Raw genomic sequence first — 13,644 nt, 5'->3', positions numbered from 1 at the left:
ACCATTCCGTTCCACTTACCTTTCCATTCCATTCCACATTCCATTCCATTCCAATTCAAATTCCATTCCATTCCATTCCATTCCATTCCACTTTCGGTTCCATTCCATTCCACATTGATTTCCATATCCGTTCCACATTCCTTTCCTTTCCTTTAAACATGACATTCCATTCTATTCCATTCCACATACCATTCCACATTCCATTGCATTTCATTCCACATACCATTCCACATTCCATTCAATTCCATTCAACATTCCATTCCACTTTTCATTCCTTTCCATTTCAAATTGCATTCCATTCCATTCCATTCCATTCCACATTCCATTCCATTCCATTCCACAGTCCATTCCATTCCATTTCATTCCACATTCCATACCATGCCATTCCACGTTGCATTCCAATTTCCATTCCACATTCCATTGCATTCCATTCCATATTGCATTCCACATTCAATTCCAAGTTCCTTTCCACGTACCATTCCACTTTCCATTCCACTTTCCATTCTACGTTCCATTCCACGTTCCAACCCAAATTTCATTCCATTCCATTGCTCATTCGATTCCATTCCGTTCCAAATTCCATTCCATTGCATTCCATTACATATTCCATTCCATTCCACCTTCCATTCCACGTTCCTTTCCATTCCATTACACATTCCATTCCATTCCATTCCACATTCTATTCCAAACTCCATTTCATTCCGTTCCATATTCCATTCCACGTTCCTTTCCAGATTCAATTCCATTCCATGCCACATTCCATTCCATTCCACATTCCATTTCACATTCCACTCCAGATTCCATTCCACATTCCACTACAGATTCCATTCCACATTCCTTTCCATTCCAATCCACATTCCTATCCACATTCCATTTAATTCCATTCAACATTCCATTCCATTTCACATTGCATTCCGCACTCCTTTCCTCATTCCATTCCATTCCATTCCATATTCCATTCCATTCCACATTCCATTCCCGTGCATTCCTTTCCATTCCCCATTCCATTGCATTTGATTCCACATTCCATTCCACATTGAATTCCACATTCCATTCCATTAAATTTCATTCCATTCCACATTACTTTCCATTCCATTCCACTTTACATTCTCTTCCATTCCACATTCCATTCCACTTTCCAGTCCACGTTCCATTCCACATTCCATTCCATTCCATTCCATTCCAGATTCCATTCCATTCCACACTCCATTCCACATTCCATTCCATTCCGTTCCGTTCCATTCCATTCTAGTCCACTCCATTCCATTCCACATTCCATTCCAGTGCATTCCTTTCCATTCCACATTCCATTGCATTTGATTCCACATTCCATTCCACATTGAATTCCACATTCCATTCCATTCCATTTCATTCCATAACACATTACTTTCCATTGCATTCCACTTTACATTCTCTTCCATTCCACATTCGATTCCACTTTCCAGTCCACGTTCCATTCCATGTTCCATTCCACATTCCATTCCATTCCATTCCAGATTCCATTCCATTCCACACTCCATTCCACATTCCATTCCATTCCGTTCTGTTCCATTCCATTCCACTGCACTCCATTCCATTCCACATTCCATTCCATTGCATTACACATTCCATTCCATTCCATTTCCCATTCCATTCCTTTCCATTCCACATTCCATTCCATTCCTTTCCGCCTTCCATTCCATTCCACTTTCAATTCCACTCCCCATTCCATTGCATTCCATCCAGATTCTATTCGATTCCATTCCATTCTACTTTCTGTTCCATTCCATTCCACATTCCATTCCGTTCCATTCCATTCTATTCCACATTGCATTCCACTTTCCATTCCACATTTCATTGCATTCCATTGCACATATCATTCCATTCAATTCCCTTCCATTCCACTTTCCATTCCATTCCATGCCACATTCCCTTCCACATTCCATTCCAGATTCCATTCCATTCTATGCCACATTCCATTTCATTCCACTTTCCATTCCACATTCCACTCTAGATTCCATTCCACATTCCATTCCATTCCATTCCACATTCCTTTCAACATTTCTTTTAATTCCTTTCAACGTTCCATTCCATTTCTCATTGCATTCCACTTTCCACTCCACATTCCATTCCTCATTCCATTCCATTCTATTCCATTCCACATTCCATTCCACTCTGCATTCCATTACAGTGCATTTCTTTTCATTCCACATTCTATTGCATTTGATTCCACGTTCCATTCCACATTGCATTCCACATTACATTGCATTCCATTTCATTCCATTCCATTTCTTTCCACATTACTTTCCATTCCATTCCACTTTACATTCTCTTCCACTACACATTCCATTCCACTTTCCAATCCACCTTCCATTCCACGTTCCATTCCACATTCCATTCCATTCCATTTCATATTCCATTCCATTCCACTCCACATTCCATTCCATTCCACGTTTCATTCCACATTCCATTCCATTCCATTCCATTCCATTCTATTCCATTCCATTCCACATTCCATTCGATTGTATTACACATTCCATTCCATTCCGTTTCCTATTCCTTTCCATTGCATTCCACATTCCATTCCATTCCTTTCCTCCTTCCATTCAATTCCATTCCACATTCCATTCCATTCCACCTTCAATTCCATTTCCCATTCCATTGCATTCCACTCCATATTCTTTTTGGTACCAATTCATTCTACTTTCCAATCCATTCCATTCCATATTCCATTCCATTCCATTCTATTCCACATTCCATTCCACATTTCATTGCATTCCATCGCACATATCATTCCATTCAATTCCCTTCCATTACACTTTACATTCCATTCCATTCCACATTTCAATCCATTCAATTCCCTTCCATTCCAAATTCCATTCCATTTCGTTCCACATTCCATTCCAATCCATTCCATTCCATTCAACTTTCCATTGCATTCCATTCCACATTCCAGTCCATTCCACATTCCATTCCATTCAAATCCACATTCCATTCCATTGCATTAGATTTCACATTACATTTCGCATTCCATTCCAGTCCATCCCATTGCATTCCACATTCCATTCCATTCCATTTCATTCCATTCCCTTCCATTCCACATTCCATTCCATTCCAGTCAGTTCCATTCCACATTACCTTCCATTCCTTTTCCTTCCATTACACATTCCATTCCACGTTTCAATCCATGTTCCATTCCACATTCCATTCCACATTCCATTCCATTCCATTTCACATTCCATTCAATTCCACTTTCCATTCCACATTTCATTCCATTGAATTCCACGTTTCATTCCATTCCATTTCACATTCCATTCTATTCCGTTCCCTTCCGCATTCCATTCCATTCCTTTCCACATTGCATTCCATTGCATTCCACATTACTTTCCATTCCACATTCAATTCCATTCCCCATTCCATTCCATTCCATTCCACATTCTATTCGATTCCATTCCATTCCACTTTCCTTTCAATTCCAATCCACATTCCACTCCTTTCCATTCCATTGTATTAAATTCCACTCCACTTCATTCCCATTTCCATTGCATTCCATTCCACATTCCATTCCACTGCATTCCACATTCCATTCCATTCCATTCCACATTCCATTCCATTCCATTCCACTTTCTATTCCATTTCATTCCTTTCAAGTACATATTCCATTCCATTCAATTCCACATTCCATTCTATTCAAGTCCGCATTCCTTTCAATTGTATTCCATTCCATTCCACATTCCACTCCAATCCCTTCCACATTCCATTCCGTTCCACGTTACATTCCACAATCCATTCCATGTTCCATTCCACATTACAGTCCATTACATTCCACATTCCATTCTGCATTCCATTTCATTCCATTCCACATTCCATTTGACTCTGCATTACATATTCCATTCCATTCACTATCGCATTCCTCATTCCATTACACGTTCCATTCCATTCCATTCCACTTTCCATTCCACATTCCATTCCGCATTCCATTCAATTCCATTCCATTCCACAATCTACTCCCTTCCATTTCTTTACACATTCCATTCCACATTCCCTTCCATTGCCTTCCACATTCCTTTCCATTCCACGTTCCTTTCCCTGTTCCTTTCCACTTTATATTCCATGTTCCATTCCACATTCAATTCCATTCCATTCCATGACATTTCACATTCCATTCCATTCCACATTCCATTCCACACTGCATTACATATTCCATTGCATTCCCATTCCCATTCCTCATTCCATTTCACGTTCCATTCCTCATTCCTTTCCATTCCATTCCACTTTTCATTAAATATTCCACTACATTCGGTTCCACATTCTGTTTCATTTAATTCCACATTCCATTCCACATTCCATTCCCTTCCATTCCATTCCAGTGTCTATTCTATTCCATTACACTTTCCATTCCATTGCATTCCACATTCCATTACACATTCCGTACCATTCCATTTCCATTCCATTCCATTCCATTACACATTCCATTCCTCATTCCATTCCATTACATTCCATGTTCTATTCCAAATTCCATTCCACATTCAGTTCCATTCCATTCCACATTCCATTCCAAATTGTATTCCGCATTCCATTCCATTCCATTCCATTCCATTCCATTCCATTCCATTCCACATTCTACTCCCTTCCATTCCATTCCACATTCCATTCCACATTCCATTCCATTGCAACCCACATTCCATTCCATTGCATTCTACATTCCATTCCATTCCAATCCTTTCCATTCCTCATTACGTTCCATTCCATTCCACATTCCATTCCATTCCGTGTTCCATTCCCCGTTCCATTCCACTTTCCATTCCATGTTCCATTCCATTCCATTGCACATTCCATTCCATTCCACATTCTAATCCACACTACGTTTCATTCCATTCCACATTCCATTCCACATTCCATTTCATGTTGCATTGAATTGCATTGCGTTCCATTCCACATTCCATTCCATTCCACATTCCATTCCACATTCCATTCAAGATTCCAGTCCGCATTCCAATCCATTCCATTTCACATTCCATTCCACATTCCATTCCACATTGCATTAAATTACATTCCACATTCCATTCCATTCCACATTCCATCCCATTCCACATTTTATTCCACGTGACGTTCCACATTCCATTTCATTCCATTCCACATTCCATTCCACATTCCATTCCACATTCCATTCAATTGCATTCCACATTCCATTCCATTCCACACTCCATTACCCATTCCATTCCGACTTACATTAAATTCCTTTCCACTCCATTCCTAATTACTTTCCAATCCATTCCACATTCCATTCCATTCTACGTTCAAATCCACATTCCATTCCACATTCCATTCCATTTCATTTCCTTCCATTCCATTAAATTCCACATTCCATTCCTTTCCATTCCTTTCCTTTCCAGATTACCTTCCATTTCATTCCACTTTCCTTTCCTTTCCATTCCACATTCCGTTCGACATTACATTCCACTTTCCATTCCATTCCATTCCATTCCATTGCACATTCCATTCCATTCCACATTCCATTCCATTTCATTCCACTTTCCATTGCATTCCATTTTACATTCCATTGCATTCCATTTTACATTCCATTGCATTCCATTTTACATTCCATTGCATTCCATTTTACATTCCATTGCATTCCATTCCAATCCAGATTCCATTCCATTCCTTTCCACTTTACATTCCGTTCCATTCCACATTACATTCCATTCCACATTCAATTCCATTCCACATTCCATTCCATTCCATTGCACATTAAATTCGACTCCATTCCATTAAAATTTCCATTCCATTCCATTCCACATTCCATTCCAATCCATTCCTTTCCATTCCACTTTCCATTCCACAGTCCATTCCACATTTAATTCCATTCTATTCCACATTCCATTCCATTCAAATCCACTTTCCATTCCATTCCGTTTCACATACCATTCCATTCCTTTCCATTCTATTCCACATTCAATTTCATTCCATTCCTCATTCCATTCAACGTTCTCTTCCACGTTCCACGTCACGTTACATTCCACTTTCCTTTCCACGTTCAATTCAACGTTCCATTCCTCTTTACATTCCTCATTTCATTCCACTTTCCATTCCACATTCCATTCCATTCCATTCCACATTCCATTCTCTTCCATTCCACATTCCATTCCACATTCCATTCCATTCCGTGATGCATTGCATTCCATTTCTTTCCACATTCCATTCCATTCTTAATTCCATTCCATTCCACATTCCATTACACATTCCATGCCATTGCAATGCACATTCCATTCCATTGCATTTCACATTCCATTCCATTGCATTCCATTCCACATTACATGCCACATTCCTTTCCATTCCATTCCATTTCTTTCCATTGCAGATTCCATTACACCTGCCATTGCACTTTCTGTTCCACGTTCCATTCCATTCCATTCCCCATTCCATGCCATTCTATTCCACGTTGCATTCCATATTCCATGCCATTCCATTCAGCATTCCTTGCCATTCCAGTCCATTACACATTCCATTCCATTCAATTCCACATTCACTTCCACATTCAATTCCATTCCATCCCACATTCTATTCCACATTCCATTCCATTCCATTCCACATTCCATTCCACAATCCATTACATTTCACTCCATTTTCCACTGCATTCAACATTCCATTCCACATTCCATTTCATTCCATTCCACATTCCATTCCATTCCATTCTACATTCCATTCCACATTTCATTTAATTCCATTCCACATTCCATTCCATTCCACATTCCATTCCACTTTCCATTACGCATTCATTTCTGCATTCCATTCCATTCCATTCCTTTCCACATTCCATTCCATTCCACGTTCCATTCCACATTGCGTACCACTTTCCATTCCATTCCATTTCATTCCATTCCATTCCAATCCATATTTCCTTCCATTCAATTCCTTTCCATTCCACATTACCTTCCATTCCATTCTATTTTCCTTGCCCTTCCATTCCACGTTCCGTGCCACATTCTATTCCACGTTCCATTCTACTTTCCATTCCACGTTCCACTCTGCATTCCATTCCATTCCACTCCATTCCACATTCCATTCCATTCCATATTCCATTCCACTCTGCATTACATATTCCATTCCATTCCCTTTCCCTTTCCTCATTCCATTTCACGTTCCATTCCGCATTCCATTCCATTCCATTCCACGTTCCATTCCACATTCCACTACATTTGATTCCACATTATGTTCCATTTCATTCCACATTCCATTCCACATTCCATTCCCTTCCATTCCATTCCACAATCCATTCATTTCCATTCCACTTACCATTCCCTTCCATTCCACATTCCATTCCAGATTCCTTTCCATTCAATTGCCATTCCATTCCATTCCATTACACATGCCATTCCTCATTCCATTCCATTCCATTCAATGTTCCATTCCACATTCCATTCAACATTCCATTCCGCATTCCATTCCGTTCCTTTCCATTCAACATTCTATTCCCTTCCATTCCATTACACTTTCCATTCCAAATTCCAATCCATTGCAATGCATATTCCATTCCATTGCATTCTACATTCCATTCCTTTCCACATTATATTCCATTCCACGTTCCATTCCCCGTTCCATTCTACTTCCATTCCACGTTCCATTCCATTCCATTCCACATTCCATTCCATTCCACTTTCCATTCAAGATTCCATTCCACATTCCACTCCATTCCATTTCACAATGCATTCCACATTCCATTCCACATTGCATTCCATTCCATTTCACATTCCATTACTTTCCACTCCACATTCCATTCCATTCCACATTCCATCCCATTCCACATTCCGTTCCACATTCCATTCCAGATTCCATTTCATTCCATTCCACTTTCCATTCCACATTCCATTCCACCATCCATTCAATTCTTTTCTATGTTCCATTCAACATTCCTTTCCTTTGCATTGCACGTTCCATTCCACATTCTATTCCACATTCCATTCCACATTGCATTCCGTTCCATTGCACATTCCATTCTACATTACATTCCACATTCCATTCCACATTCCATTCCATTCCATTCTATTCCATATTGCATTCCACACTCCATTCCTTTCCTTTCCACATTGCATTCCGTATAGCATTCCACATTCCATTCCATTCCATTCCGTAGTCCATTCTACATTCCATTCCATTTAGTTGCACATTCCATTCCACATTCCATTCCATATTGCGTTCCATTCGTTTCCTTTCCATTCCACATTCCATTTAACTGCATTCCACATTTCTTTACGCATTCCATTCCACATTCCATTCCTTTCCAGTCCACTTTCCATTCCATTCTATTCCACTTTCCATTCCACATTCCTTTCCGTTCCATTCCACATTCCCTTCCAAATTCCTTTCCGTTCCTTTCCACATTCCCTTCCATTCCTTTCCGCATTTTCCATTCCACATTCCTTTCCATTCCATTCCAAATTACATTCCACTTTCCATTCCTTTCCATTGCTCATTCCTTTCAACTGCACATTGAATTCCACATTCCATTCCACATTCCATTCCATTCCATTCCACATTCCATTCCATTCCTTTTCACATTCCATTCTTGCTTCCATTGCACATTCCATTCCATTCTATTCCATTGAATTCCAGATTTCATTCCTTTCTTTTCCACATTCCATTCCACGTTCCATTCAACGTTCCATTCCATTTTCCATTCCACGTTCCATTTCACTTTCCATTCCACATTCCATTCCATTCCATTCCACGTTCCATTCCACTTTAAGTGGCACATTCCATTCCACGTTACATTCCACATCCCATTCCTCTTCCGATACCATTCCATTCCACATTCCGTTCCACGTTCCATTCCACTTTAAATGGCACATTCCATTTCACGACATACCATTCCTCGTCCCATTCCACTTCCGATACCATTCCATTCCACATTCCTTTCCACGTTCCATTAAACGTTCCATTGCATGTTCCATTCCACGTCCCATTCCACCTTCCATTCCATTCCTTTCTATGCCATTCCACATTGCATTTCACATTCCATTCCACTCAATTTCACATTCCATTTCACATTCCATTCCATTCCATTAAACATTGCATTCCTTATTCCATTTCACATTCCATTCCACTTTCTATTGCACGTTCCATCCCATTACATTCTATGTTCCATTCCATTTCATTCTCGGTTCCATTCCATTCCATTCCACCTTCAATTCCATTCCATTCCACATTCCACTCCACTTTCCATTTGACGTTCCTTTCCTTTCCTTTCCTTTCCACGTTCTATTACTCAATCCCTTCCATTCCATTACACGTTCCATTCCAAATTCCATTCCATTCCATTCCATATTACATTACAATCCATTCCACATCCCATTCCATTCCATTCCACATTCCATTCCATTCCTTTCCAAGTTCCATTCCACATTCCATTCCACATCCTTGTCCATGTTCCATTCCATGCTCCATTCCACATTCCATTCCATTCCTTTCCAAGTTCCATTCCACATTCCATTCCACATCCTTGTCCATGTTCCATTCCATTCTCCATTCCACATTCTTATGCATTCTCTTCCACATTCCTTTCCACTCCATTCCACATTCCATTCCTCATTCCATTCCATTCACTTTCACATTCGGTTCCACTCCATTCCACATTCCATTCCTCATTCCATTCCATTCACTTCCACATTCCATTCCATTCCAATCCACATTCCATACCAAATTCCATTCCATTCTATTCCACATTCCATTCCATTGCATTCCATTCCACATTCCATTCCACATTGCATTCCATTTCATTCTAGTTTCCATTATATTCCATTACACTTTCCATTCCATTCCATTCCATTCCATTCCACATTCTATTCCATGCCATTCCTCATTCCTTTGCATTCCATTCCATTCCACATTCCATTCCATTGCAATCCACTTTCCATTCCATTGCATTCCACATTTCACATTCCATTCCCCATTCTATTCCACTTTCCATTCCACGTTCCATTCCATTTCATTCCACGTTCCCTTCCACAGCCCATTCCACATTCCATTCCATTCCATTCCACATTTCTTTCTATTCCATTACACTTTACATTCCATTCCATTCAATTCCACACTCCATGCCATTCCATTCCATTCCATTCCAAATTCCATTAAATAACATTCTTCATTCCATTCCTTTCCTTTCCATTCCACGTTTGATTCCACGTTGCATTCCAATTTACATTCCATGTTTCCTTCCAAGTTCCATTCCATTCCATTACACTTTGCATGGCACATTCCATTCCTTTCCATTACACTTTCTATTCCGCAATCCATTCCACATTACATTCCGTTCCATTCCACTTTGCATTCCACATTTCATTCCACATTCCATTCCATTCCATTCCACATTCCTTTCCACATTCCATTACCCTTTCCATTCCATTGCATTCCACATACCATTCCCCATTCCATTCCAATTAAGTAAACATTACATTCCACAATACTTTCCAAATTCCATTCCCTTCCATTCCATTCCACATTCCATTCCATTCCATTTCAATTTCCTTTCCATTACATTCGACATTCCATTCCATTCCATTCAGCATTCCATTCCACTTTCCTTTCCGTGTTCCATTCCACTTTTCATTGCACGTTCCATTCTGTTCAATTCCATGTTCCATTCCACATTCCATTCCATTCCATTCAACTTTCCATTCCACATTCCATTGCACATTCCATCCCCCATTCCATTGAATATTCCATTAGAAATTCCATTCCATTCCGTTCGACATTCCATTCCTCATTCCATTTCATTCAATTACAAATTCCATTCCATTCCACTCTACCTTCCATTCCACATTCCATTCCTTTGCATTCCACATTCCATTCCAAATTCCATTCCACATTCCATTCCATTCCATTTCTCACTCCTTTCCACTTTCCATTCCATTCCACTCCATGTTCAATGCCACTTTCCATTCCATATTCCATTACACATTACTTTCCGTTCTTTTACACATTCCATTCTGCATTCCATTCCACATGACATTCCACAATCCATTCCATTCCATTACTCATTCCATTCCACAGTCTGTTCCATTTCATTCCACATTCCATTCCACAGTCCATTCCATTCCATTCGACATTCCCTCCACATTCCATTCCACCTTCCATTCCAAGTTCTATTCCACGTTCCATTCCACGTTCCTTTCCATTTTATTCCATGTTCCACTCCATTATATTCCAATTTCCATTCCACGTTCGACTCCGTTTTCCATTCCATTGCTTCCCATATTCCTTTCCATTTCCATTCCATGTTCCTTTTCATTCCTTTTCAGATTCCATTCCGCATTCCATCTCACGTTCCATTCCACGTTCCATTTCACATTCCATTCCATTCCATTCCATTGCATTCCATTTCACTTTCCATTCCATTCCATTCCACATTCTATTTCATTCCATTCCACATTATTTTCCATTCCTTTCCATTCCATATTCGATATCTTTCCATTCCATTCCACATTCCATGTCATTCCATTCCATTCCGCATTCCATTCTTTCCATTCCACATTCCATTCCATTCCACATTCCATGGCATTAAATTCCATTCAATATTCCATTACACATTCCATTCCCTTCGATTGCACATTCCGTTCCATTCCATTCCTTTCCATTACCCAATCCATTCCATTCCATTCCTTTCCATTACACGTTACATTCCACATTCCATACCACGTTGCATTCCACTTTCCTTTCCACGTTCCATTCCATTCCATTATACATTCCATTCCACTTTCCATTCCTTTCCATTACACTTTCCATTCCGCATCCCATTCCACAATACTTTCCGTTCCATTCCACTTTGCATTCCACATTCCATTCCACATTCCATTCCTTTCCATTCCACATTCCATTCCACATTCCATTCTACATCCCATTCCATTGCATTCCACATTCCATTCCATTGCATTCCACATTCCAATCCACATTCCATTCCATTATATTACACATTCCATTCCATACCATTAAACGTTCCATTCCATTCCACTCCATTCCACTTTTCATTCCATTTCATTCCGCATTCCATTCCATTCCATTCCACATTTCATTCTAATCCATTCCACATTCCATTCCATTCCATTCCACATTTCATTCCCTTTAATTCCACATTGCATTCCACATTACAGTCCTGTACATTCCACATTCCATTCTACATTTCATTCCAGTTTACATTCCATTCCATTCCACATTCCATTCCATTCCATTCCATTCCATATTGCTTTGCAAACCAATCCACATTCCATTCCATTTTTTTACACATTCCATTCAACGTTCCTTTCCACATTCCATTCCATTCCACAATTAATTCCACATTCCATTGCATTCCATTCCACATTCCTTTATATTCCACTCCAACTTCCATTCCACATTCCATCCCATTACATTCTACATTCCATTGCACATTCCATTCCACATTCTTTTCCATTCCGTGCCACATTTCATTCCACATGCCATTCTATTCCTTTCCATGTTCCATTCCTCGTTTCATTCCACATTCCATTCCACGTTCCATTCCACAAACAATTCAATTCCATTCCACATTCCTTTGTGTTCCATTCTACATTCCATTCTACCTTTCATTCCATATTCCATTCCACATTCCATCCAACATTGCATTCCACATTCCATTACACATTCTATTCCACTTTGCATTACGTACACCTTTGCACGTTCTATTCCATATTCCATTCCACTCCTCAATCCATTCCACATTCCATTCAATTCCATTCCACATTCCCTTTCATTCCATTCCAAACTCCATTTCTTATTCCATTTCAGTTTTCATTCCATTCCATTCCATTCCACATTCCATTCCACTACATTCTACATTCCATTCCACATTCCGTTGCACATTCCATTCCACCTTCCATTCCATTCCATTTTATGTTCCATTCTTCTTTCCATTAGAGGTTCCATTAAACGTGGCATTCCACATTGCATTCCATTCCATTTCACAGTACATTCCATATTCCATTCCATTTCATTCCCCCTTCCACTCCATTCAACATTCCATTCCATTCCATTCCAGGTTCCATTCCACGTTCCATTCCATGTTCCATTCCACCTTCCACTCCACGTTCCCTTCCACTTTCCATTGCATGTTCCATTCCATTCCATTAAACGTTCCATAACATTCCATTCCACTTTCTATTTCATTCCATTCCACTTTCCATTCCACATTCCATTTCACATTCCATTCCACCTTCCATTCAGTGACATTTCATTCCATTCCACATTCCTTTCCATTCCCTTCCACTTTCCATTCCATTCAGTTCCACATTCCATTCCAAATTCCATTCCACATTCCATTCCATTCCATGCCATTCCATTCCACATTCCATTCCATTCCATTCCATTCCTTATTCTATTCCATTCCATATTCCATTCCACATTTCATTCTCTTCCATTCCACATTCCATTCCATTCCAAATTCCAGTAATCATTCCATTGAACATTCCATTCCACATTCCATTCCACATTCCTTTCCCCTCCTTTCCACATTCCATTCCACATTCCATTCCATTTCATTCCACATTCCATTCCATATTCCATTCTACATTCCATTCCGTTCCATTTTACATTCCATTACATGTTCCAGTCCATTGCATTCTACGTTCCATTCCACATTCTTTCCACATTCCGTTC

Source organism: Pongo abelii, chromosome 16 (genome assembly GCF_028885655.2).
Source record: "Pongo abelii isolate AG06213 chromosome 16, NHGRI_mPonAbe1-v2.0_pri, whole genome shotgun sequence".
NCBI classification, from domain to species: domain Eukaryota; kingdom Metazoa; phylum Chordata; class Mammalia; order Primates; family Hominidae; genus Pongo; species Pongo abelii.
Note: the sequence above shows the minus strand (reverse complement) of the source record.